Source organism: Canis lupus, chromosome 37 (genome assembly GCF_011100685.1).
Source record: "Canis lupus familiaris isolate Mischka breed German Shepherd chromosome 37, alternate assembly UU_Cfam_GSD_1.0, whole genome shotgun sequence".
NCBI classification, from domain to species: domain Eukaryota; kingdom Metazoa; phylum Chordata; class Mammalia; order Carnivora; family Canidae; genus Canis; species Canis lupus.
In genome coordinates this window covers 8,794,334-8,820,931 of record NC_049258.1, presented here as the reverse complement: position 1 = coordinate 8,820,931, position 26,598 = coordinate 8,794,334, and the positions used below count along the sequence as shown (strand labels likewise).

The window sequence follows — 26,598 nt, the reverse complement described above, 5'->3', positions numbered from 1 at the left end:
TTTTCTTCTACCCAGAAGGTCAAGGTCAGTGTCCGCATTTATGAGTTCTAAAGCCAATAAGCAAGTCAAGTATCCCCCATGGTTCTGGAAGAACAAGTTGGAGGCCAGAGGACAAACCAGTATTTGTTTAAGGTTGGCTGAGGCGGGTCAGGATCCAAGGAGGTCCATGGAAGCACTGAAAGGCAGCAGACTCAAAACCTGAGGAATGTTTTTAAGAGTCAGGTGGATAGTCTCTGCTCTGTAAAGATCAGCAGGAGGATTCCACTTACCTCCACATATCTCTTTATCACTGTTAAATATTTACAGATCAATGTTGAAGTGCCTCGGGGCTTGGGGCACTTTACTTATCAGAAAACACTTTTAAAGGCAGTTGCCGCTGGAGCTGTTTGACTGATAAAAATGTCCTCTGTCCCACTCACTTCCCAATAGCCTCAAAGCTATTCGGGGTTGGCGCTGGCTAGTCTAACAACTTTGCTGGGCAGGAAATCTTGGAACGTTCTGAATGAATTCAGGGCCGTGAAAGGAAAGGCTATTGGAAGACAGTGTATGTCATCAGATGATGGATTTGTCCACTGTCATATGTGAGTCGCTGAGAGAAAAATAGAGGAGAATTATTCTGGGTCTGCTTTACTCATTCATAAATATTCAACAGATACTTATTGAGCGCCTTCTTTCTGCCTAGAGCTATGCTAAGAATTACAATAGAGTGGTGAATGTGGCCTACAAAACTGCTGCCTTCAAAAAGCTACAATTTTTAGTGAGAGAAGAACCCACGAATATGGTATCTGGATATATACACTCTCACTACCAAACTTGAAAAGACAGACAAGAACTGTCCCACTTGTGACTTTTCTGTTTTCTTTGCCCATTTCTATAGAAGCTGTCACCTGAGGACAGATACAAATGCTTCCTGTCTGTCTCTAAAGATATGTCTAGGGAAAAACCAAGGAAGCATGGAATAGGACTCGATAATAATTTAAGCTGTAAACTTTAATTTGTTATACACATGTAAAAAAAAGCGGAGTAATATTCACTATTGGGTAAATCAAACCAACCATTTACTCTGTAAAATACTTTTATGAACATTGAATCTCATAAAGCTGAACATTTACGCTGTTTCATTAATGTTGGGGTGCTTCCTTGGAAGCACAAGCATGAATGATGTGGCATGTAGTTTGTCCTCCATCTCTTGACTGACATTTGATCAACTGAAGAATCAAAATTAGGTTTATATTATTCAGTCCTACAGTCAATTGCCCTTTAAAAGTCAAGCCTTTCTTGGAGTTTCTGTATCTCATGGTTAGGATGCATTTCCCTGAGAAATGATCAGTTTTGCAAAAGTTGATGGGGTTTATTTGACTAGTAGAGTAGTTTAAGAATATTCTAGTCTCTTGTAGCCTTGACAGAGGTCTAAGACACCTTTGTAGTTAATACCTGGAGAGAATGAATGACCAAACAGAGCTTTTGTATTGGCCTCATTTCTCCAATGTCTGTCAGACATTTGGGGATTGGCATATCCCTTTAGCACATTTGCCAAGGACTTTCTGTAATTTTTAAAAACCATGTGTGATTCAAAAGAAATTTAATCTTAAAAAAAAAGAAAAGAAAGAAGTTTAATCTACATATTCCTAGTTCATTTATACTTAGCTCATCAGAATGTTATTTTGCTGGAATTCTTTCATTGTCTAGGAGCTTGGTGAATCCTCCAGCAAACTATCCTTTTTCTGTCACAGTTTCTGGGAATAAACAAAATTTGAACTTTATAATTCTCTATTTTCAGGAACCAGTCATTCTGGTGCTGTGTGAAATACCAACGTGTTCACAGCCTTTGATGATGGTGTGTCATCCAAATTTGTTGGACCCAGAGCAAAAATAAGAACAATAATTTGATTTAAAGGTAACTTTTAAGTTAAATATCAACTCTAAAAGATATCCTGAAAATGGGATATTTGGGGATGTTCGATCATCTCCAAATATCCTGCCTACTATATGACCATGAGTAATTCATTCAAATATTGGTTGATGCCAGCCTTAGCTACTTGAGAGTCATTTGAAATCCTTGAGTTAAAGTAAAAAGTTGGAAGCGTTTTGCCTCTATCCAGTGGTATCTTAAATTTGCTTCTGAGAACCCTGCAGTACAGGTTGCATGTTTTATAAAGCGAAATAGTTCATCTGTCTTCCAAAAAGCAATTTCAGTATATACCGTACTAGAAATTCTGGAACCTGGAATACTAGAAATTCTTTGACCCAGCTTTGTAGACCTGCTTCCTTTCCCTCACCTACCCCCTGCATTTTTGTGTGATTTGGTGATAATTCAGAAAACCCCTCTAGGACTTGTGTAAAATTGGGGAAAACAGGCTTGCAGTGCTTACTTGAAGATATTTTTCAGGGTAAAATGAGATAACAAATAAAAACCGTGAAATCTTCAAGTGTGAAGTAATCTATATTGGTACTTTTCAAACTATTTTTGGTGAAAGAGATATTTTCCCCCCTTCAATCTATTGTGGGTTGAAACTTTTATTGGATACAATAAAAATGAGTTGCTAGAAAAATGAAAGTTGAAAGACATACAAAAATACAAGTGCAACTATAAGAGCTATTGGAGCCGATAAACCTAAAGTTACCCTTTTAAATTGGCATAAAAGTTCCTGAATACTTTCTCTTAATTTCCATTCCTGTATCCTCACACGAGGCTGACCAACAGCTCGCGGACCCGCAGTGGTCCGCAGACCACACCTTGAGTAGCTGTGCTCTGGCCAACGGAGCAGGGAAGAAACGACGACTTCCTGTCCTACAGATGTTCCGCTTTCAGCTCCTGACAGTGATGGTTTCTAACTTTTCTCATGTGTGGTTTTCAACTGCCATCTCTCTCTCTGCTTTCCTAGATGCAGTAGCTCCTTTCATGAGACATATTTCTGAATATTTCACATTTAAATGCTCAGTGATGCTCTTTTGGGCTTCATGCCTTGGCGTCATCTTAGCGTCTGCCATTTCCCTTACCGAGATCCCGTAACTGGTACTTCCCAGGCATCTCTCTTCTCTCTCTCCCTGTCGCTACCTTTCTGGAGAGGTGCTCTTGCCCCAGCCCCCAGGCCTGTGTGGGCCAGAGGCCTCCTGCATCCCTAACCCAAGGGAGGCCTTGCTCACAGACCTTCTCAGGTCTCCGCCGTCTGCCGATTGCAGCACTGCTTGCCTTTCTCTTCACTGCCTGGTAGCTTTTTCTCATGCTGTCTTCATGGAAGTGCCCCCCAGCTCCAGTACCCCGACTGTTGCCTCCTCCCCATCTTTCAAGCTCATGTCAAACAGGAGAATCCATTGTTGGGGGATGTGCTCCGTCCTTGCCTGTAACAAACCGTGCCCCTCACCTGACCCAGCTCCTAGACTGCCCAGCGCAGCTTCCCTCTGCTCTTCCTCACCTGTACCCCAACTCAGTTACAGATAATTTGCAGTAAAGGGCCATGAATTTTGCTAATCCTTTAAATAAAACTTATTAATCAACGAGTAAATACATAAGTTCCCTTAGATATTACAATAGCCAAGCAACAAAAAAAAAAAAAAAAAAAAAAAACAATAGCCAAGCAATATGGAGGAAGGTGATTTTTCCCTTGATCTTGCCTAATCTCAGTCTCCTGGGTAACCATAATCATGTGGTTAGCTGTTTGGGATACATTTTTTGAGAACTTCTCCTTTTTTATGTATTTACATATGTGAGTATTGAAGTAGTATTGTTTTGTGTGCATGTGCCAAGACCTATATAAGTGTTCGCTATTATTACTTTTGTTCTGCAACTTATCCATGTCATTCAGCAGTCTGTCTTGGAAACACAGTTACGTCAATACTCCTCACTCTGCCTCACTTTGTAACTGGCCCGTAGCGTTCCAGGAATGGATGCAGCAGAGATCACTTAACTGTTACATAGAAGGATTGTTTTACTTGTGTGTTCTTACGAATACCTGTTTCTCTCTTATCTAGAACCCAGTGCGGTGCCTTGCCCATATGAGAACTTGATAAATGTTTGTGGAATTGACTAAGCCCAGAATTTCCCAAGTTCCTTTGACTTTTTTTTTCTTTTTTTTTTTTTAGGAGATGAAGAGTATTAACCACTTGCGGTAGCCTAAAGAAATTTTCTAGAGGGCAACTCCTATTTGGCATTCAGAGTTAGGGTGAAATGTGAAGAACATAAAGGTGGGATTAAACAAGGCTGAAAAGATTAGAGAAATCAAAAATAAGGGCTAGGAAGAAAGACTATAATAGGGCTGCGGGTGAACACGATTAATATTCTAACTGTAAAGATCACTGTCTGTCTGCAGAGACAGAGCAGAGGATGAGAACTGCAGTGAGTTAACATGAGGATCCTTGCATCCAGGATAACTATGGATCCCCCTCCTGAGACTTCAGAGCAAATTTGTTTCTCCTCTCTAAGAAGGGAGTAACAGTGCTCTTACCTAACAGCAAGGAGCTAGCATAGATGACTTATCAGGGATCTTTCCTGCTGGAGAACTTATTAGCTCATAATTCTCTTTAAGTCTTCAGCTTGTGCTATTGTAATTGGTTTAGCAAAACTCAAAATTCCTAGGAGGCACTATTTTTATTTTAACAAATGGGTGAAATGCAAGAGTCCAAATCATCTTTTTAAATTGCATTGTTACTAACTTCTTTTTCTTTACCTTTTAACTATGGTTCTCTGGAAATAAGTTCTTCCTGGTAGGTTCTTTTAGGCTGCAATTCCATCAGCATCAGTGGGTCATGACCTGAGTAATGGATGGACTTTGAAAAATCAACGTAATCCTAGAAACATACATTCACGTGTCAGACCTTGTTTTTTTTTTTTTAAGATTTCATTTTCATTTTATTGGAGAGAGAGCATGTTCATGAGGAGGGGAGGGGCAGAGGGAGAAGCAGACTCCCCATGGAGCAGGGAGTTCAATGAGGGACTGGATCCCAGGACCCTGGAATCATGACCTGAACCAAAGGCAGACACTTAACTAGCTGAGCCACCCGGGCACCCCAGACCTGTGTTCTTTTAAAGGTTTAGTTACATTATCTTCTTCTTTTTTTTTTTTTTTTTACATTATCTTCTTTATACTAATTCCAGTTTTTATTTTCCAGACACCATTTATTCTATCATTTCATCCCAAAGTAGTTGACTGAGGAAGTGAAGACTGTTTTCTCGGCAGCCTTGACTGTTTGCCTTAGCCCTCACTATTGTACAGTCTATCCAGATTTTTGGCAACAGTGTGCTTCTTCACACCTTTCTTTTCTTAGTCTCTGAGTATCTGGAGGGACAAATCCATGCTGGGGTTTGCGCTTTCAGCACTTGATAGTCTAGGGCTGTTGGAAACCTGGGAAATCTGCACAAATTAATCAGTCATGTCTTACTGTTCATTTATTGTCACTCTGAGTATTGCAACTCATAAGCTTTGGTAGAGGCTCACACTTTCCTTGAAGAAAGGAAGAAAGTGACTTGTGCCTTCATATTGTTAAATGCGGGAACCAGTCCACCCTCAGTGTGATCAAATTACAGGTCAGATTCAAGAGGATCATGGCGGCAACTCCTCTTGTCCGTAATACAGAGACTGTTCTGCGCTTTCTCCTCTCTTCTTTTTTATTGTCTAAATAGCAGATGTGGAATAAATTTTATAAGTAAAAATAGTAAGGTTCATTAGTAATTTTCCTGTGGAAGCAGTGTTACCACAGAAGTTTTGATTCCTAGCTGTTATGCAACTTAAAAAAAAAAATATCGTGAAGGTCTTTTCTAATAGATCTTAAATGATTTATGGTAGGCAGGGAAGAGGGGATTGGAATCTTGATAGCTAATACCAGAATTCTTCTCAGGTTGGAACGTCCCTAAAAGGAAACTAATAAGATTCCAGGTAAGCCCTAAGGGTAAGCCTTGCTGAGGGAGCAAAGAAAGTAGATAATGAAGCTGTCCTACTAAGAAATCAATAGGAATGAGAAGGTATTAAAGAGAAAGGAGAGGAATGATGGCCAAGCCACAGTAGAATATGGCTGAAGAATTTAAGAACAGGAATTTCTTATATTTGGTTTAAAGGGATTTGCCTTCATGTGGTCAACCCCCTATTATTTATAGTCCACTAAAATCTAAGAACCTTGTGAGAATGGCTATTTTTAATAGAAGAACTAGATCAAATTCTGCTTCTGGATTAACAAAGTAAGGGGGAGGGACAATAGATATTGAGACAATTCATGAACTGAATTAATGCATGGAGATTATTGCCCCACTCTCTCACCACATTCTTGGAATTTGCAGAAGCCCCAGGAGTCGTTAGACTTCCGCAGGGCATAGAACTGGGATTCTAGCAAATTACATCTTAACAGGAAAACCTCAACTAACTTTCAGTACAAAGTCTTCTGAAGTAGATAAGATCTAATTAAAAGAATAACATAGTACAGTAGGTTGAATGGTGGCCCCCAAAAGACAGGTCTAGAACCTACAAATATTACCTTATTTGTAGGTCTAGAACCTACAAATATTACCTTATTTGTAACAAGGATCTTCGCAGATCCTTACTTATTTAAGTTAGGGATCTTAGGATGAGATGTAGGTTGGATTTTAAATCCAGTGGCAAATGTCCTTAAAGGAGAAGAGAAGGGGAAAAGATAAGAGAAGACCATGTGAAGACAGAAGCAGAGATTGGAGTTATACCACCACAATCAGTGAACATGTGGAGCCACTGGAAGCTGGACGAGGCAAGGAAAGATTCTCCTCTAGAGACTTTGGAGGGATCGTAGCCCTGCCAAACTTGATTTTGGACTTCTGCCCCCAAGAAAAATGAGAGAATAAATTTCTACTGTTTTAAGCTGTTTATTACCAGTTAGTGGTAATTTGTTATGGCAGCTCTAGAAAACTAATGTGCAGAGTAACCTACCAGCCAAATCCAATTTACACTATAAAGTTATTCTATATTCATCAGTCTTGCCCAATTTTCACTGCAGATAATTAAGAACTCAAGGACAGCTTCATTGGCATCATACAATTCAAAAGTTCTTTGGGAACATTTTGTTAGGCCATTTAAAAAATATTATTTACTTGAGAGAGAGAGAGAATGCACAATGGGGAGAAAGCAGATTGCCTGCTGAGCAGGGAGTCCGACCAGGGCTCTATCTCACAACCTTGAGATCATGACCTGAGCTGAAACCAAGAGTCAGAGGTTCAATTGACTGAGCCACCCAGATGCCCCTGCTAGGCCATTTTAGCAGGAGAATTAAGAGAATGTTTTGAGCAATGAATCCAGGGGTGGTAGCATTGCTACAGCCTTTGCCGCTGGCTTATTTCCTGTAGTTGGCAGAGTAGCATGTTAGAGTCAGTTGTAGATCTTCTGGTTGCATTTGTAATCAGGATCTTTTGTTCTTTGAAAATGGGCAAGGGTGTTCAGGCACTGCTGACAAGTGCTAGAAGTGATAAAGTAGCTTTAATTTGTCCCACCCTGGAAGTGAAGATTCCTCTTGTAGAGCTCTAAGTCAAGTCTTGTTCTCCTTGCCTCTGTTATCTCAGGAATGAGCTAGTGCTAATCGGTGACATCTGCATCACCACTAAAATTTGTGTTTGTTTGTTTTTTAGTAGAAAGTTGCTTTTATAGAGACTTGGAAACAGTCCTTGTTGATTGTAATATTTTTCTATGAAATGAAAATGAAAATAGGCTTTGCCATGCCTGAGGAAGCAAAACATCTTCCCTTGTCATGTGGTCACTTTGCTACTGTGAGAGCCTCTCTCTTCTGGGCAATTCTAAAGAAATATCGGAGAAGCTGGGAAAAAAAAAAAAAAAGAAACACAAAGAGATTTGGGAAGCAAAGGTAAAGGGTAGGGATGAACATTAAAATTGTCTAAGTAAGTACTGCGCCAATATGCAAATATAAAAACATTTTATAAAAATGCCCTTCTGTCGATGGGAGGCTGAAATATCACTGATACAGTCATTTCCTTGATGACGGAGAGAGCAATGTCTTCCAGAACTTCTAAATCTTTTTGTGTTTCACAGCCCCTAGACAGATGCCAGCAAAAGGAAAGCACTTGACTGAATGAATGAATGGATGAATGAATGAGTGAATGAATGAGATTATATTAAGGATGCAGGCTAAATTCATATTCTCTGCTAGATTCCTGAGAGTGTTCCCCCTACCCCCACCCCATATTGCTTATTACTGGATACCTGGCAAAGCTCCACATGAGGGAGATTGCCCACGAAGAAAGACATTTGTCACTCTGACACCTAACACTGAAAGAAAAGGAGCAGAACAGCTTCGAAGTAAGGCACACTACGGGAGCCAGAGCTTTGCCAAGCCCTTAATTAGGGTCCGAGTAATCCTACCCATTTCCCTTTCTACCTCTTTTGAACCAAAGCTACCAACTTGTTTTTTTTTTTTTTTTTTTAACAGGATTTTATACTTACATTTATCCAGGAATTATTCAGGAAACTGCTAATTTTATTTGTCCTTTCAGCCTGTTATTTCAGGTTAAATCTATAAAGGCAAATTATTAGGGCTGTAACTCTAATCCCACCAATTTTCTCAGGCCTCATGGTAAATAGTATTATAATAAAGTCCCATTTAAGCAGCTCCTAAATAATCAGGAGCCTCCATCAATCTCAAGTGTTTTTACTGCACTCTGCTATTTCAGGGTACACAGAGGCCAAGTAACAGGGCCCATTAAACAGCTGCATCGCAGGGAATTCTAAAGAACAAAAACCTTCTGGAATTATGCCTTCTATTTTTTCTTCATATATACATGATATAATCATATTCAGAATCACTGGCAATGAGGCCTAGAAAAGGCTTTAGAAAATATGATCTAGTTCAACCATCTTTATTAACAGATGAGGAAACCGATTCAGAATGTCAATTGCAATGTCTGAAATTGAGAGCACATCAGTGGTCAACATGGACATGGAATGGAATACGGGCCCCTGAATTCCCAACGTAGTTTTATGGGGTGTAATGGCTTGGAGCAATTTCTAGATCATCATTTCTAGGTGTGGATTAACCTGCTGGTTTAGGGACCCATTCCTGTGCCCTTACTCTGAAGCCACACCTGTCAGCCTTTTCTATTCTCTTCCACTATCCTGGCCCGGTTGGCCCTCATCATCTTTGTTCCTTAGACAAGTAGTTTAACCTCTCTGTGCTTCAGTGTGCTCATCTGTGAAGATAATGATACTACATACCTCCTAGGGTTACTGGGATGATTAGATGAGATGATTTCCTCTGTGTCAGATATGATTAGGTCTGGCTGCCTACGATACAAGACAGAATTACAGCGACTCAAACAAGGTAAAGATGTATTTTCCACTTAGGTAAAAAGAAGGTTGAAGGCAAGTATCCAGGGCAGGGGAGACAGCTTCAATGAGACTCAGGCATCTATGTTTCTGTTCCACTATCCTTGTACAAGCCGAGGCTGCCCATTCTCATATCTGTGGCCCTTCCTGCCTTCCGGGACAGGGGTCCTACATTCTATGGCCTTCCAGCCTTCCTGGCTTCTCAGGCTTCCCAGCACTCAAGTTTTCTCTCACCTGGAGACTTTCTTCCCACTATCAACTTCATTTTACTTTTTAAAAAAGATTTTATTTATTTATTTTTTAAAGATTTTATTTATTTATTCATGAGAAACACACAGAGAGAGGCAGAGACATAGGCAGAAGGAGAAGCAGGCTTCATGCAGGCAGCCCGATGTGGAACTTGATCCCAGGACCCCAGGCGTCCCTAAAGATTTTATTTATTTATTTATTTATTTATTTATTTATTTATTTATTTATTTATTTGAGAGCGAGCAAGCAGGAGTGGGAGAGGGAGAAAGAATCTGAAGCCAATTCTGCACTGAGTGCAGAGCCGATTTGGGGCTCGATCCCAGAACCACGAGATCATGACCTGGGCCAAAACCAAGTGTTGGGAGCTCAGCCCGCTAAGCCACCCAGGTGACCCAACCCCCACTATCAACTTTAAATTGTCTATTTGGAAAGAGGGAGATTTCTATTTACACCTAAGTATGGATGGATGATAGACTTATTAGATTTGCACTTGTCTGCTTAGTTCACAATAGTATTGCTCCCATAGTGAGATCTGGCAATCAGTAGAGGATGTATTTGGGAAGAGAAGATCTTTCATGTCACCTTCAATGCCATGACATAAAAGCTGTCTACAATGACAGTCAAACTGCCCAGCAGTGTTTACTTGTGCATTTTTACAAATAATTTCTATTTTGGAGGTTTAACGTCAAATACTGTAAAGTTTGAAGTTAAAATAAGGGGCATTAAAAATGAGATTCAGGTGACTTTTAAAATCTTTCCCACAATCTACATGGTGACATGTGCATGTTTAGAGGATGCTGTTTCCAATTCTAGGAAATGGAGGTCTCCAGAAGGAGAATAAATTTATTGATGATAATTAAGTGCCTACTTGAGATGATTTAGCATCTTCAAACATAATATATTTTTAAAAATTTAAGTTAAAACAATTAAGGAATTTTGAAAGACACTGACCTAGGAGTATTTGAACTAATTTTTTTTTTTTTTTTTTTCCCGCTAATGACATTACTGCATCCAGACATGATTTGATACCATGAGCCATTCAGGACTGGGAGGGCTTTCATATTGCTGGAGACAAACCTAGGTGTCAAAGACCTCCTTTGTAGCTAAAATATGACAGACCTCCAGATTATGAGTGCTAAAGAGGAAGGAGAGGGATGGAAAGAGCACTCTGCAGTGTAGAGACCCGGTTCTGTGAATTATATGCTGTAATCAGAGAGAAAATAACGCAGTTTCAAAATAACTTTTTTCTTCTGATTGTAGTTTGAATGTAATATCACTGTAGAATTGATAATAATATGAAAAATACTTATACTTTGTGTCACTAAACTTAGTAATAGATATAGTTTTTTTTTTTACCTTACACATCATATTTTTGAGGGAAGACATTTTAAAAATCCTTACTTTAAAAACCATGATAAAAAGTGAAATATACACATGAACATGAAAATTCAGACAGTATTAAAGTATGTAAAATGAAAAAAGAAAAACCAAGTGTATTCCTGACCTTCAGTTCAACTCCTAGAGAAGTAACTTTTTGATTCCTTGTTTTCTCAGTGTTTTGTTTGTTACATCCATAAGTTTAAAATAAATTTGTATACTTTCTTTCTTTCTTTATTAACTTTAATCATATCTATTGTTTTTCAACTCTGAAAGATGAGAACCTTGGCTTACTTAGACCCTCCCTTTCCAGTGCCTTTTAATTTGTTAGTTTAAACTTTGTCTTTTAGTTCTTCCATTATTTACCTTACAATTTTAAATAAAATATTTAAGCCTCTTTCTTGATATGTCAAATTTGAATTTGTTATAATTTTGTTAAGAAATTAACCTCCCCCATTTGCTTTCATCTCTCCTTTGTCCCCTCTGCTTTCTTCCTCTGACTTCTCTTAGTTATACCATTACTTTTGCCCTGCCATAATATGTAACATTTATACTTTATTATTATAGTTATATTTAATATTTTATTCATGTCTGGTGGTAATAGAAGACAAATACTACTGGTGGTTAATTTGGGATGTATTGTTTTTCCAGCCAGATACACAGTTCATTTTAGGATTATTTTTCCTTGAACCTTCGATTTGTTTTACTGTTCCTTGACTCTTATGGCTTTACCTTTTTAAAAATTTTTTCTTTGCATTGCTGGAGCATATCCTTATTGTTCTCAGGAAGTGGACATGAGAGGTGAACCATTTGAGTCATTGTATACATGAACATGTCTTCATTTTTATTCTTAAAATTATTAGTCTTGGTTTTGTAGAATTCTACATTCAAAAATAGTTTTCCTTCAGACTTCTTAAAATATGGTTCCATGGACTTCTAGCATTCAATTATTTTGATGTCCAAAGTCAATATGATTCTCATTCCTTGCTTAGGATATACCATACTTTGGTTTAGTCTTGGTATTTGGCCCAACTCCACTGTGAGATTTCGGTTTCAGCCACTGAAAGTCAAAATAAATGAGATTTCAGTGTCATTTCTGGCATCCTTGCACTTTGCATGATCAATAATCGTGTGTTTGGATAAGTTTCTTTAATCAGCTAACAATGGTATTACAAGCAAGACATGTCATTCAGATCATTGCTAACATCGCAGTCCTTTCAAATATAGGTAAGCATCTTGGGTGTAAACTTTTTTTTAAGGTATAACTTTTTAGTAAGAAAAACATTTTTTTTTTATTTTGACATTCTATCAATCAAAGTATAAATGTGCAATAATTACTACAAGACTCAAATGCCACACTGATGATTAGAATAAATGTTAAAACATTAAAAATGATTACCAAGAACTTTCAAATCTTTAAACAAGGAGGCAAAGAAAGTGAGAGTTTATAGTACCTTTAGAAGAGGGTACATGGGATTCCTGGGTGGCTCAGTGGTTTAGCACTGCCTTCAGCCCAGGGCCTGATCCTGGAGACCTGGGACCGAGTTCCACGTTGGGTTTCCTGCATGGAGCCTGCTTCTCCCTCTGCCTGTGTCTCTGCCTCACTCTCACTCTCTCTGTGTCTCCCATGAATTAATAAGTAAAAAATCTTAAAAAAAAAAAAAAAAAAAAAACGAAAGGAGAGGGTACGTGATTAATAGATAACTTCTAGCCCTGTCTCCTCTCCTCTGGCACATCTCTGGGCATTGCCTGGCTTCCTTTTCCCTGTGCTATGTAAGCTGTAAGCTAGATCAGTTTAGGGTTCACTGTATTTGTTTCCCATATATTAGGGATCATTGTCCTTTGTTGCCTGATACCCAGTGTCTCAAAGAGTGTTTTATATGTTTTGTCTAGGGTTTTAGGCATTCTAAGCAGAAGGATAAATGTGGTCTGGGTATTCTGTGTTGACTAGAGGTGAAAGTACTGTAAACTTAAATTCTTACACAAAGAAAAATCTAAATCAAGTAGAATAGCACCCATGATAATTTAAATTCAAGATCCAGTCATAATAATAAAGAATTTTTTAAATGTGACAAAAAAGAAGAGAAATGAGTGAAAAATGGGGAACTCTAAACACATTTGTTCTACTATGCTATAAAACTTCATTAAAGAGTGCTTTAAGAAGCAATTCCCTATTATTTTGAGTTGATGGCACTATTATGGGTTGAATTGTGTCTCCCAAAAAAGATATTTTGAGAAAGAAATACTGCCATTTGCAACATGGGTGGACCTCGAGGGTATTATACTAACTGAAATAAGTCAGACAGAGAATGACAAATATCATGATTTCACATATATGTTGAATCTAAAAAATGAGACAAATGAACAAACAAAACCAGAAACACATTCATTAAGTACAGAGAAAAAGTTGGTGGTTACCAGTGGGGAGGGGATGGAGGGATGAGTGAAATAGGTGAAAGGAGTTAAGAGGTGCAAACTCCAGTTTAAAAAAAAAAAGTTATTTTGAAATCCTAACCCCCAGTGTCTCAAGATGTGACCTTATTTGGAAATCTCATCATTGCAGATGTAATTAGTTAAGAGAGTGTCATACTGCAGTGGGGTGGGCCCTTGATCCAGTGTGACTGGTGTCCTTCTAAGAAGAGACCACGTGAAAATGGAGTCATGGGAGGGAAGAAAACCGTCTGACAACAAAGGGAGAGATGGCAGAGATGCACCTGCAAGAGAGGAACACCGGGGGTTGACTGCCACTGCCAGAAGTGAGGAAGAGGCAAGAAAGGAGTCTACCCAGAGACTCAGTGTGGCCCTACCAACACCTTGATTTCCAGTTTTTGGCCCCCAGAACTGTGAGACAATAAATCAGTGTTGTTTTAAGGTACCTAGGACTTAGCTGTGGCAGCCCTGGGAACCTAATATAGAGACTAGATGTTGTTTTAAAAGTCACCAAAATGAGTTCTGTAGTTTGCTAACCATCGTCAAGTTTTTGAAGATGAAGGATAACAGTAGGTATAAGTTTTCTTCTCGAAAACACGCTACTCAAAATATTCTTCCAAACTATATATTTCTGTGTATAGAAGATTAGTCACATTATTAAAAGTGCCAGTTGAATGCCAATTTAATATCCCAAATGCCACAGTGACAGCAGGAGCAAGTTAGTAGCTGACGGTTCTGAATAATTGTTTCTCTTGCCCTATAAAAATTTGACTGAAATTTTTTTGAAAATTAAACAATTTTTTTAAAGATTTTATTTATTTGAGAGAAAGAGAGCATGAGCAGGGGGTAGAGGTATAGAGAGAGGGAGAAGCAGGCTCCCCGCTGAGCAGGGAGCAATGTGGGACTCAATCTCATGACCCTGGGATCATGACCTGAGCCAAAGGCAGACACTTAACCAAATGAGTTAAAACAATTTTGAAAAAAAAATTCAAATTTGTTCTTGCATCTAAAGTTCATTCAGTGATGGTAATTTTTAATTTGGTTAGATATACATTTTCCCTCTTGGTCCTTTTTTTTTTTTTTTTTACCAAAATGTGTATTCAGACTATCTCTACTTTGCAAGTAATCTGCTAATTTTGCCTGGAATTTTTTTGGGTCCTTCTGACTGGGTCACATCATCAGGGCCTCTTATTCTCTGGCTTCTGATTGTGCAGTGGGCAACAGTCAAGCCATTAGGAGGTGGGAGGCAGGTACAATTGAGATCTATATTCTTTGGTCTCCTTCCTGTAGATTTGTCTTGGGCTGACTGATGATTGACCAGTTGTTACCATCTCCTCCCAAGGTGACCTTCATATCACGACTCTTTAATTTCAATGTCTGGAAACCCATCTTTCCCTTGAACCTTTCCGGAGAGGGAGTGGCAACAGCTTCACTGTTACTAGTCCTAGGGGACTGCCCTATTCTTTGTGCTTTCCCCACACCCTTTTTTAAATGATCCCTTTGAAAACCATCCTGAGATTATCCCAGTTTTATTTTTGCCATCAACTTCCTGCTAGCATTCTGAGCCACACAGACTAGCTGGTAAACCCTACTTCAGGTGTGACAAAATGGCATAATCCTATACAACCAATCCTGCATAATCCTCGAAGGGGTATAGATCCCCTACAACCCAGTATCGAGGTCCACACAAAGCACCAAAGTCTACTCGGGGAAAAACTATTTAAAAAAAAATCCTCCTCCTGATTTTTAAGTCACTGTTATAAATGTTCTCCTAATAAAGAAAAAAAGCCAAATTATGCAGAGAATTTGTTTCATTTCTCAGTCCCCTCCCTGCCCCCTCACACCCCCCGTATGATATTCACCTTCTGTCATTACACATATGGGCCTGTATTCTTAACACTTAGCAGAACCTCATCCTTTAGCAAAGAGTTGCAAATGACTTTCTTGCTTCTGATATTAAAAACCCTGAGTGTGAATTCAGGTTGCCACCTTACTGTACTCTTTGTATTTCTTGTATTTTTAGTAATGTGCCCATACCTCACTCAGTCTGGCTGCATTTTGGCACTCTGTATTCAAAGCTGTCATCAGAAGGCTGCACCCTATTTAAACCTACTGTGACTGTTTTCTTTTAAAATCCCTCATTAATATCTATTTCTTAATGTGACATGTACTGTTAACATGTGGGGGTTATTTTGATATGACTTCCAAAGGCATAAGCAACTCTTTTCCTGGGAAAACTTCCCAGTTTTTTAAAATCAGTGTATTTTATTTTATCTCTGTGGCACTCTCCAGAACATGGTGCTCATTTGTCTTATTATAAGAACACTATTCCTTCTCTCACCTCTCTTTTGGAGTGAGGAGGTTTGATCCAAAGCTGAAGAGACTTTCTTGGGAAGGGAGTTTCATTGGGAATTTCCTTTCCTGATGAGTCAAGGTCATAGAATGCTAGGGCTTCAAGCACCTTGGCAAAATTTACACTTTCACAGGTGTCAGAACTATAGTAGATATGAAGTCTCTCCTGAGTACTTCCAACCTCTTTATCTTTCACAGGCATTCCCCCCAAGCAAATCTTTTGCATATCTAATCCCATGTTGGCATCTTCTTCTTTGAAGAAGCAAATGGCACAGAAGGGAGATTGGTTAACCTAATAAAGGGCATCTTTACAGACTCTACAAGATCAGGCTGTTTTCTCTTTAAAATAGAGAACAAGGCAAATATGCATACTCACAGTACTCCAATTCAACGTTGTATTGGACGTCCTGACCAGAGCAATAAGGCAAGAAAAAAGAAATAAAAAGCCTACATACTAGACTAAACAAAATAAAACTGCTTTTACTTATTGATGACATGATTATCTATATTGAAAATCCTAAGGGATCTACGAAAAAACTTTATAGAACTAATAAGTGAGTTTAAGCAAGGTAGCAGGACATAAGGTCAATGTATAAAAATGAGTTATGATTTTATATCCTGGAACTAAGCAATTAGAAATTGAAATTAAATAGAATAATAGAATTTATAATAGTATTAGAAACCATGAAATTCCTAAATGTATCAGAAGTCACTTGAAACTTAACATACCCCAATTCTTTTTTTTTTTTTTTTTTCCCAGAAAAGGATATTTTTTTTATTCAAGTAACTGCAAATAGGAAACCAGATTGGGGGGGTGGGTGGCCCAGGCTGGGACAAATAATGACTACCTCCTCCCCAATAGAACAGGGGGAGAAGGTGGCCCCTACACCCTCAATGGTCTATACAGGCCCCCTACCTCATGCCTCAATTCTTGATTCTCACTCACTTCCCCCAGTACTATCTCAGCCCATAGTACCTACATTCTGTCAGCTGTCCAGACAAAAGCCCTAGGATATATTCTTTACTTTTCCCCTTTACATCTCCTATCCAGTCCATCAATAATTGTAGTGTTACTTTTAAAATACATCTTGAGTCCTACTACTTTCACCACCTTTCAGAAGCATTCCAACATTGTCTCCCTTTCACAATCCCCTAACTGGCCTCTGTGCTTTCATTTACTGTTTCAGTGGCCATGACCTCATAGGCAAACATTTATCTGAACAAGTATCCTAGCAGAACAGTCATTACTCCTGAGTGGAGGCTTCCAAGAGAACCTGTTTTCTGACTTGCTGAGGGGTGAGGTGTTGTGTGTGTTTGTAGAGGGAAGGCAGTAATTTTCATCAGAACTGTTATGCTCTTCATTTTATGGTATTTTTTCTCAAATAAAGATTTCTTACATCTCTACATTTCTGTAGATGTGGTAGTGATTTGAGATGGTTTGCAGATTTCCTAGTTTAAGAGTTCCCTCTGCTGTCAGTGTAGCAAAGTATGGATGTAGTTTTTTTGTTTGTTTGTGGGTTGATTGGTTGGTTTTTTACGGGTTGCCTCTGTGAATGTGTGTGTGTGTGTGTGTGTGTGTGTGTGTGTGTGTGTGTGTGTTGTGTGTTGAGGGCAGTGATGGGAAAAAGAGTTGTACATTCTTTAATGTTTTAGATCCCAACTTAACCATCTCGCTTCCCTCCCTCCCCCCATCACTGTGCAGTTCTGTAAGGCAATTACCTCTTCTTTCCCACTTACTGCTCTCCCTTTCCCCTTTCCTGGAAAAGTTGCTTTTCCAAGATGCCATCTCTAGTCCCGCACACACTAAATCTCTTCCCTGGTTCTGCTCTGGTTGACCAGGACTCCTTCCCAGCATTTTCACATGTAAGATGAACTTTCTCTTCCTGTGATTTTGGATCAGTCTATGGTCTTTGCCCTCTTCTCCTTGGAGGGCTGGTGTGAAAGGATCATGAAGATAGTGTGCTAGGATATGATGTATACTTTTATACCTGCAGTAATTTGAGGTTTGGATATTCTTGGTTTTATTCACATTGAGAGCATATTTATACGTTGTTTTCTTTGTTACTACTTTTTCTTTCTTTTTTGAGGCATGTGTTGAAAGATATGAATTGAGGTAGCAACTCTTACCTTGGTTATAGAATTCCTTAGTTCCTCACGTTTTAGCTTTTGGGTAGCACTGTATATAAGAGGTTCTTTGCAGTCAGAGCCGTATTCGGCTAGAGGCATGATTCAGTTGACCTCTGAGGGGCCATTAGAAAAAGAGTTGTATGAAATACAGACCGATTTGGGAACATTTCAGAATCCACGTTGGGGGTGATTTGCTGATATTTATTTACCAAAAATTGAGATAAACATTTGGGAAATATTTACTGGGTATGCTGAGGATTTCCATTACATTTCTTTGTAAATGAAGGTTCCTTTGTTTCTATATCTTTGTGATTGAAGTTGATGATACCTTTCCTGGTATCTATAACTAGAAATAGCACCATATTGTCCCTCACCCTCCAACACATTGAACTTCTGTCAAATAAAACATTTGTCCTGTCTCCTTAACCAACTTAATAAATCTAGAACAAGCAATGGCTCAGTTCATAGTGAAGACCTTCAGCTAGTGTGTATGATTTCTTTTAGCCAATAGTTGCCATCTTGTTTATAAGGAAAATGCAGCCATTTTCTTTACTGTATATATAAGCTCTGTAGAGCTGTTTGTTTGGTTTTTAACAAAGACAATACAAAAATAAATTAGGCCTCGATTTGGTTTAGGTAAGCAATCTTTTGAGCCACAGCTGTATTACTAACTGATCCATAATTGCTCTGCATTTATGAGGTACATAGTTTATTCTCTTGCTTGCCACACAATAGGCCCTGCAAGTTAAAGAGCTCCAAGTTTCAAGGACTGGAGTTTTTGGGTGCCTGCCAGGACTGATCTGTTTAGCAAACAAGCTGGAGGGTGCTTATTAGTAGGTTGTGGCTTGCAGACCATGAAGCCCCTGGGGCCAGATGCACTGATCAAATGGTGGATCTATATACCAGCGAGGCCATTGGATGAAAAGGAGAACAGCACCACATTACTAAATATGCTTCTCATAGGCCTTAATTAAGCCACTGTAAATGACTTCTTTTGTAACTCTTTCTGTTGGTCCAGAAGACAGGCTATTAAAGATTAACATAGGAACTATTTTTCAAATTAGACTGTAGACAATTCTGATGAGTTACAGCTATATTATTCATATTACAAGAATAAGCCCTGGTTAGATTGGGAAAGTGAAGAGTCATATTTCTAGTGGAACAAAACACATCTTATTTTCTCTAGTTGCATTTCTTTAAAAAAAAAAAATTACTAGTCTTCTCTGCCCCCTGCTTAGATTTTTGTTTCTATTGAATGACTCAAGGTGGCTTGAGGCTTTAAAATTAATGCCTGGGAGAGTATTATTGAGGCCTTAGAAGAATGAAGCTAGTCTGATCTATGTTACACCAAAAAAAAAAAAAAAATTTTCTGGATAGTGTCATTTTTTGCCATTCTTGGTCTTACACATTTTCTTCTGCTGCCTTCCCTAGTTTGCTCTAAATTTTGTGTTAATACATAGAGTGTACCTTATGAGGGTTATTATATTTTAACAGAAGCTATTTCAAGAATACAGATGCATGAAAAGTTTTTGGGAGTCAGCCCGGGTCATTCCAGTGAATCCAATTAGTAAAAGCTTTTCTGCCTCATTTTCTGCTGTTATTGGTTAATAATTTGTTCTTTTAAAGTTAGAGGGCAATTGCACATTAAATACCACGTTTATAAAGTTATGTACATGCATGATGTAGAGGAAGAGAGACCTGAGAACACACAAAGCTGCAATACTTGCTATAATGAAGAACGAGTGACTTTTGATATGATTTGCATTCAAGGCAGAATCATCCATATTATGATGCTGTGATAAAAGAACAAGATAAAACAGTTTTTAAATGCTAATGATATTTTACTCCCAAAGTTGAGAAATTCTGGTAAAGGGACCAAACTAAAAATAATTTTTTATTTCCAGTTTTATGGTATTATTGAACTTACACTTTACCATTTGTAACATTGGCACAACTAAAGTAATTTGGGGTTTTTTTTTTTAGAGGAAAATATTTACGTAGAAAAATATAATCCTAATTTTTGTGTGGCTATTATGTCAACTGTAATTATTTAGTGTTGATAAAAATTGGCCATATTTATTCTCACTGAAACATCTAACCAAAACCAATGCACCATAACAAATACCACGCTTTCCTTCTTTTACTTAGACCTCAAAACCATTTTACTCATAGCAATGAAACTGTTCTTCATTTTTTAATTTATTGACTTTAGAGCTGTATTTGTATATGTGGGTCATTTTGCTATTTTAATGAGCTTATCTGATGGAAATGAGGTATTTGGAAAGATGCTTCAGCTTGTGTAGTTTCGGGCATGCAAATTTCGCCGGGTACAAAAGTTCAGAACCCAGAGTAAATTAACATAGAGGAAGCCGGCTGTGAACTTGAAGCCTGACTTCCAGAAATGCCTAGGAAGCAGAAATTCCTCCTTCAGCTCTATCACTTGTTTCAATCTAACATGTATTTTTTTGAATCTCTGTAATGTTCCCACCTCAGTGCTTGATTCTGATGAGACCAAGACTTGCTCCCTACTTTCGTGGAGCTCCCAGTGTCATGGGGAAAACAGACAAGCTAATGCCTAACTAGTGGAAGGGGTGCCTGCAACCATGGAGGTCCCTGGAGGTAGCCCAAAGGAGGAAGCGTCTCTGCAGGCAGGCTCTCTGAGGGGGTCTCTGCACGGTCAGTTGGAGGACATTCTGGGGAGAGGGTCCAGTGTGTGCAGCCACAGTAGATGAGAGAGGAAACTGTCTGGTAGCACTGAAGAGCGAGGTGAATGGAAGGGAGCCTGAGAACCTAAGGAGGCAGAGGTGAGACAGGAGTTAGGATGGGAGGCTCTGGGCTGCCATGTCAGGACTTTGCCTTTTGAGCTGATGGGTCACTTGAAGCATTGACATAATTAGATTTGTGTGGTTGCATTTTAATTTTTCTGTTATAAAATAAAACATTAAATGCATATAATGGAAATCCCAAAATATGAATACTCCCACAACTCAGAGATAACTGTTGTTAACATTTTTGTATAGATTTTTCTGATGACTCTTCTACATATGTGTATAACATAGGATGCATCTATCTGTATGGGTATATGTTTATATACATATGGTGTATATACACATATATACTTTAAATGGCTTACTATACTTGCTGTTTAATCACCTGTTTTTTTGCTGAACAATGAGTTTTCTTCTACAAAATGATTTTTAACAAGTGCATAGCATTCCATCATGTAGAAGTATTCCAACTGAGAAACAACTATTGGATATATATATATATATTATTTCCATGCGTTTTGCTATCATGAACAATAGCCATGAAACATCATTGTGTATCTATATCTTTGTGCCCACATCTGATTAAGTTCTTAAGATACATTCCTAAAAGTTTAATTGCTGGTTGAAGGATTGGGAATTATTACAATGACTTTGATACATATTGCCAGATTGCCTTCCAGAAAACATGAAAATTGTCCTGGAGGTGGGGTTCCTGGGTGGCAGTCAGTTAAGTGTCTGACTTTGGTTTCAGATTGGGTGGTAATCTCATGGTCATGAGATCGAGCCCCAACATCTGGATCCACAGTCAGTGTGGAGTCTGCTTGAGATTCTTTGTCCCTCTCCTTCTGTCCCTCCAGCTCATGCTTTCTCTATCTCTCTCATAAATAGACAAATCTTCAAAAAAAATTATCCTAGGGAGGGATGGGGTTATAAGCCAAGGGGCATATTAGGAGACTCTTTCTGTTGATCAAGTGAGAATGATCAGTGACTTATTGAGTGTGATAGACCAAAAAATGAAGGCATCTGCAGAAGATCTTGTAAGTACCTTGATTTTTCTGTCAACCCAAACTGACTGAGACAACCTTGAAATCATAGCTATGTCTTTGTTCTTTTTTTCCTGTAGTCCAAACATACTATCTGGCACAAAATATGTGCTAAATACATAGTTAATATATGGATGATTTAAAAAAAAAAAAAAAGAAGAGGGTAGACATCTGGGATGACCTCCAGCTTCTGATCTTGAATGGCAGGAAACATGGATATACTTAAATGAAAAGGATTGTGCAGAGGTTGCCTGGGTGGCTCAGCGGTTGAGCATCTGTCTTCAGCCCAGGGTGTGATCCTGGAGACCCAGGATCGAGTCCCACATCAGGCTCCCTGCATGGAGCCTGCTTTTCCCTCTGCCTGTTTCTGCCTCTCTTTCTCTGTGTCTCTCATGAATAAATAAATAAAATCTTAAAAAAAAAAAGAAAAAGATTGTGCAGGAAGGATAATTTCATTCCTTTAAAGTCCTGTAGTATGTACTCTAAGTTTTCTTAGGAATGAATACTCTGGCTTACGCATTATTCCTTATATCACCAACTTTTTAATTTCCTTTGATCTGAATGCTGAGCCTCAAACCATTAGAAAAAATTTTCACTAAAAATTTTCTTCTCTATTTATTAAGGTAAGTAAAACAGCCCCACTTTATTCAAGTAAACATTTACTGAATAGTTTATGCAAAGCTCTTTACATGGTGCTTATAGAGAAAAGGGTGACAAAAAAGCTTGAGGACGTGTATTTGGAAAAGCCAGAGGTGGGCACTTTATCCTCATGGCCCTAAATAAAGGAATTCAGTATCAACCAAAGGCAGAATGGCACTGATGTTGCTTCCAAGCCTGGAATGTGCTTTTTCTAATACAGAATTTTAGAGCTAGGAAAGGTCTTTTTGTCTAACCTTTCTCCTTTAATAGATGAAAAACTGAGCTTGAATGCCTAAAATGTTTTCAGAGGCTATAGGCAACTAGACCCAGGTCTTGTGGTTCTCACCTCATATCCTTTCCTTTCCACCATGCTGCCTCTCCCTCCTGTGTAGTCCTGAGCTGGGAGCCAACAATTTTTTTTTTTTTTTTTTTAGGTTTTATTTATTTGTGAGAAACAGAGAGACAGAGAGGCAGAGACACAGCAGAGGAAGAAGCAGGCTCCATGTAGGGAGCCTGATGCGGGACTTGACCTCAGGTCTCCAGGATCAGGCCCTGGGCCGAAGGCAGGTGCTAATCCACTGAGCCACCCAGGCTGCCCAACAAATTTTTTAAATATTTTATTTTATTTTTTTCATGAGAGAGAGAGAGAGGCAGAGGGAGAAGCAGGCTCCATGCAGGGAGCCCGATATGGGACTCGATCCCAGGGCCCCGGGATAATCAGCTGAGCCAAAAGCAGATGCTCAACCACTGAGCCACCCATGTGTCCCAGGAGCCAACAATTATTTATTTATTTATTTATTTTAAAGATTTTATTTATTCATTTATGAGAGACCCAGAGAGAGAGAGAGAGAGATGCAGAGACACAGGCAGAGGGAGAAGCAGGCTCCCTGTAGGGGGCCTGACATGGGACTCGATGCTGGGTCTCCAGGATCACGGCCTGAGCCAAAGGCAGACGCTCAACCACTCAGCCACCCAGGCATCCCCAGGAGCCAACAATTTAAAGGCAGCACCTCTTTCTTAAGGTGAACACAGAGGGTTGACTTGAGAGCACTGCATAGGTCCTGGTTAAATAAGAAAAGAGTTCTAATTACTTATGACATTTCTTATTTGAAACAGGGAAAGATGCCATAGTTAAATCTCTCATTCAACAAATAATTGCCTGTCACTGCTACATGGCAGCCACTGTGTTCTGTGTTGGGGAGATAACAAACAGGAAAACAAGATCCTTGCTTCATAGTGTTTGTGATACTAGCAGCTCCATCTAGACCAGGAAGCAAGCAATTATGATGCAGGGCAGTGGGTGTTAAGAAATTGGATATATAGGGTGCTGTGAAAGCTGCAGAAGGACCACGGAGCCACACTTTAGCATCAGGGAGGTCTTTACAAAGGAATTGGCATCTTTGGGAGAAAGAATAGAACGAGATGGGAAATAGAGTGTTCTAGACTAAAAGAACATTAGTGGGTAGTTTTTCATCTATTTTTATTGAAGTATAGTTGACATAAAATATTATATTAGTTTCAGGTGTACAGCATAGTGGTTTCACAATCATATGCATTGGGAAATGCTCACCAGGCTAAGTGTGGTCACCATACAATGTTATTATTGACTGTATTCCCTATGCTGTATTTTTTATTCCTTTTAACTGTAAGTTTGTACCTGTTAATCCCATTTATCTATTTCACCCAGCATCCATTGTGCATACACACACACACACTATATATATACACACACACACACACAGACACACACTATATTTTTATTTAAAATAATAAACTTTATTTATAAAATCTTTATATATATATATATATATATATATATATATATATATATATATATATATATATATAATCTTCCCCACCCATTCATCTATCAGTGGGCACTTAGGTTGTTTTCAGAGCTTAGCTATTGTACATAATGCTGCAGTAGTGGAACTGGAAGACTTCCAGCATGCCTAGGCAGGAGGAATCATGGTGACTCCAAGATTTCCAGCTTGGGCACTTCATGAATGGTGCTATGGTGATATAGCTTGCACCTCATTATTCAGAATGGAAGAAACCAACCACAGCTAATTGCTCACAGCATGATCCTAGCAATACAGAGAGGTGGGGGGGATCCTTCGTGCCTGTGTCACTATACAGGCTATCACGCATTCACAATGAATGTGATTGGGATAATGAGGCCAGTATTTAAAGGCTGCTTGCTGTGCAACATACTATCTCATTTAGTCCTCACAGGAGGTGCATATGATTAGGTTAGAGAGGTTACATCTTTTGCTCAAGGTCATAAAGCTGGCGAGTCACAGACTCAGAATGCAAACCCAGCTTTAAAATCTATGAGCAAAGTTGCCTAAGAGTGCCTTTAGGTAGACCCTTGCCCCATCCTGCCTATACATTAGAGAGAAGTTAAAGAAACCCATCCATCTGTTGAGTATTTGCTAGCTTATGCTAATTCTTTTTATTATCAAATTAGAAAAGTCACCTTCACGGAACAAATGATGAAAAATTCTCTCCCTTCTCTTCTCTAGCGTCCCACTTCTAAGCCTGAGCTCCTTATGTTTTCTCTAAAAGGTAACTCGTTTCTCAAAACACGGACCAATGAGTAATATACCTTTCCTGGAGGGTGGGTCAGAGACTTAGAAACTGTGAAGCCATTTCAGAAGTTGGGTTCTTTTGGTTTCTCATACAAGTGTTTCTCTCTATATAATGGTATTAAACCACTGAGCAGTGTAGGGCTCTCACAGCCTGGCTTTGGGTTTTAGATCAGGGAATCCTAACTGAGGCACCACCAGTCCCACTAGTATTCTAGGACTGGCTTACCTGTGTGTTGGAATTTTGACCCCTCAGGCCTGGGTAGGATCAGCACTGGCTAGACCCACACCCATCACTTCTGTCTGACAGCAGCTTTGTCCACTACTCCCTATAAACCATAGAGATAGTATCATTATTAATGTGATTTGATATGAATAAGGTTGAGAGGCACTGGTGAGAGCAATGTTTTCAAGCCTGGATCGGGGTCAGGATCCCTTAGAGAAAAGGTAGAGAAAAAGAAAGATTCACCAAACTCCCCGGTTACCCCTGAATTCACAGAATCAGGGCTCTTGTGGCCAAATAATATGCTTATAAGAAACTTCTTAGGTGACTCTGATCTTCTTGGTCTGCAGATCAAGGTTTGAAAGCCTCTGGATTATAAGCCTGGGCCTTGGGATGAGACATGCCTACTCCAAACCATAGGCCCATTACTATTACTGCATAAATTATATAGACTCTTTGAGCCTGTGTCAAATGTAGACCAAGCACATCACACAGAGGGAGGAAGTATGTGGCACAATACCTGGCCCTAAGCAGCACTAAATAAGTCATAGTTACTATTATTGCTGCTGTTTACACTGGTTGGTACTTAATGACCAGTGTTAATGTCGTCTTCCACAGCCCATCCACTCCTGTGTTTCTTTATCACTTGAGGTTAAGGCTACTGAACAAGGATCCCTGGGCCATGTATATTTAGCAGTCTAGGCCCCTCTAGAGAGGGATCTGCACTTAACCACTCTACCCTTCATCTCCGGGGGCACAGATTTTCAAGCTTAGAGCACAGCTAGAGATGACAGAGAAGAGAATAATGCAAACTGGCTCACCGTGAGTGGACTACAGCTTTATCCATTACCTGAGCCAACCCAGCTGTGACTAATTTTGATAAAGGGAGAAATAGCACTCAATATATTCCACAGGTTAAAAATAATAAGAACCGTTATGTCCTTTGCTAACATAAACATTTGTATGTTGTAAGTATACATTCTTGTGTTTGAACATTTTGCTTTGCATTAAATTCTGCCTTTGACCAAGGCTTCCTAGAGTATTATTAAGACTTTGAGCTTCTGCTAGATGAATACAATCTTTTTTGGCCAAAATTAAGAACAGTACCATCTTCTATAGGGTTCAACTACAGCAAATGATTAAAAGGCAGCACTACTTTTAAAGATAAAAGTTTATAATTAGCATGGAAGTTCTATAATTTAAAATGGAAAGTTTGTGAAGCTATAGGAAAGCAGGATAAACCTCAGCTACAAAATAACAGGTTTCATATGTTAAAAATATCAGTCATTTAACCCAAAGTGAACCAATTATAACACATTTCTTCTAATGTATGGGTCCAAAACGCAGAGGTAAACCCACTGACTTATAAGAAATAAGTCCTATTCTTAATGCTACTTACCAAACTTTTGCAATCTATTGCTCCTCAAATTTATGATTCCAAATTTGTATTCCATTTGAGTTACTGGGTTTGGTGTTTTTTCAAATTTATTTTAATAAGGTAGGAGCACTTAC

At 38.9% G+C, this 26,598-nt stretch overlaps 1 non-coding gene across 2 annotated transcripts in view; it reads left to right on the top strand.

Annotated features, from left to right (window-relative positions):
• FTCDNL1 overlaps positions 1-26,598 on the top strand; it is a 135,523-nt gene that overhangs the window by 74,699 nt on the left and 34,226 nt on the right. For both annotated transcript variants that reach the window (XR_005385204.1, XR_005385203.1), the window contains one exon: positions 1,781-1,897. This is a non-coding gene — a transcript (formiminotransferase cyclodeaminase N-terminal like). The remainder of the gene's footprint in view (positions 1-1,780; positions 1,898-26,598) is intronic.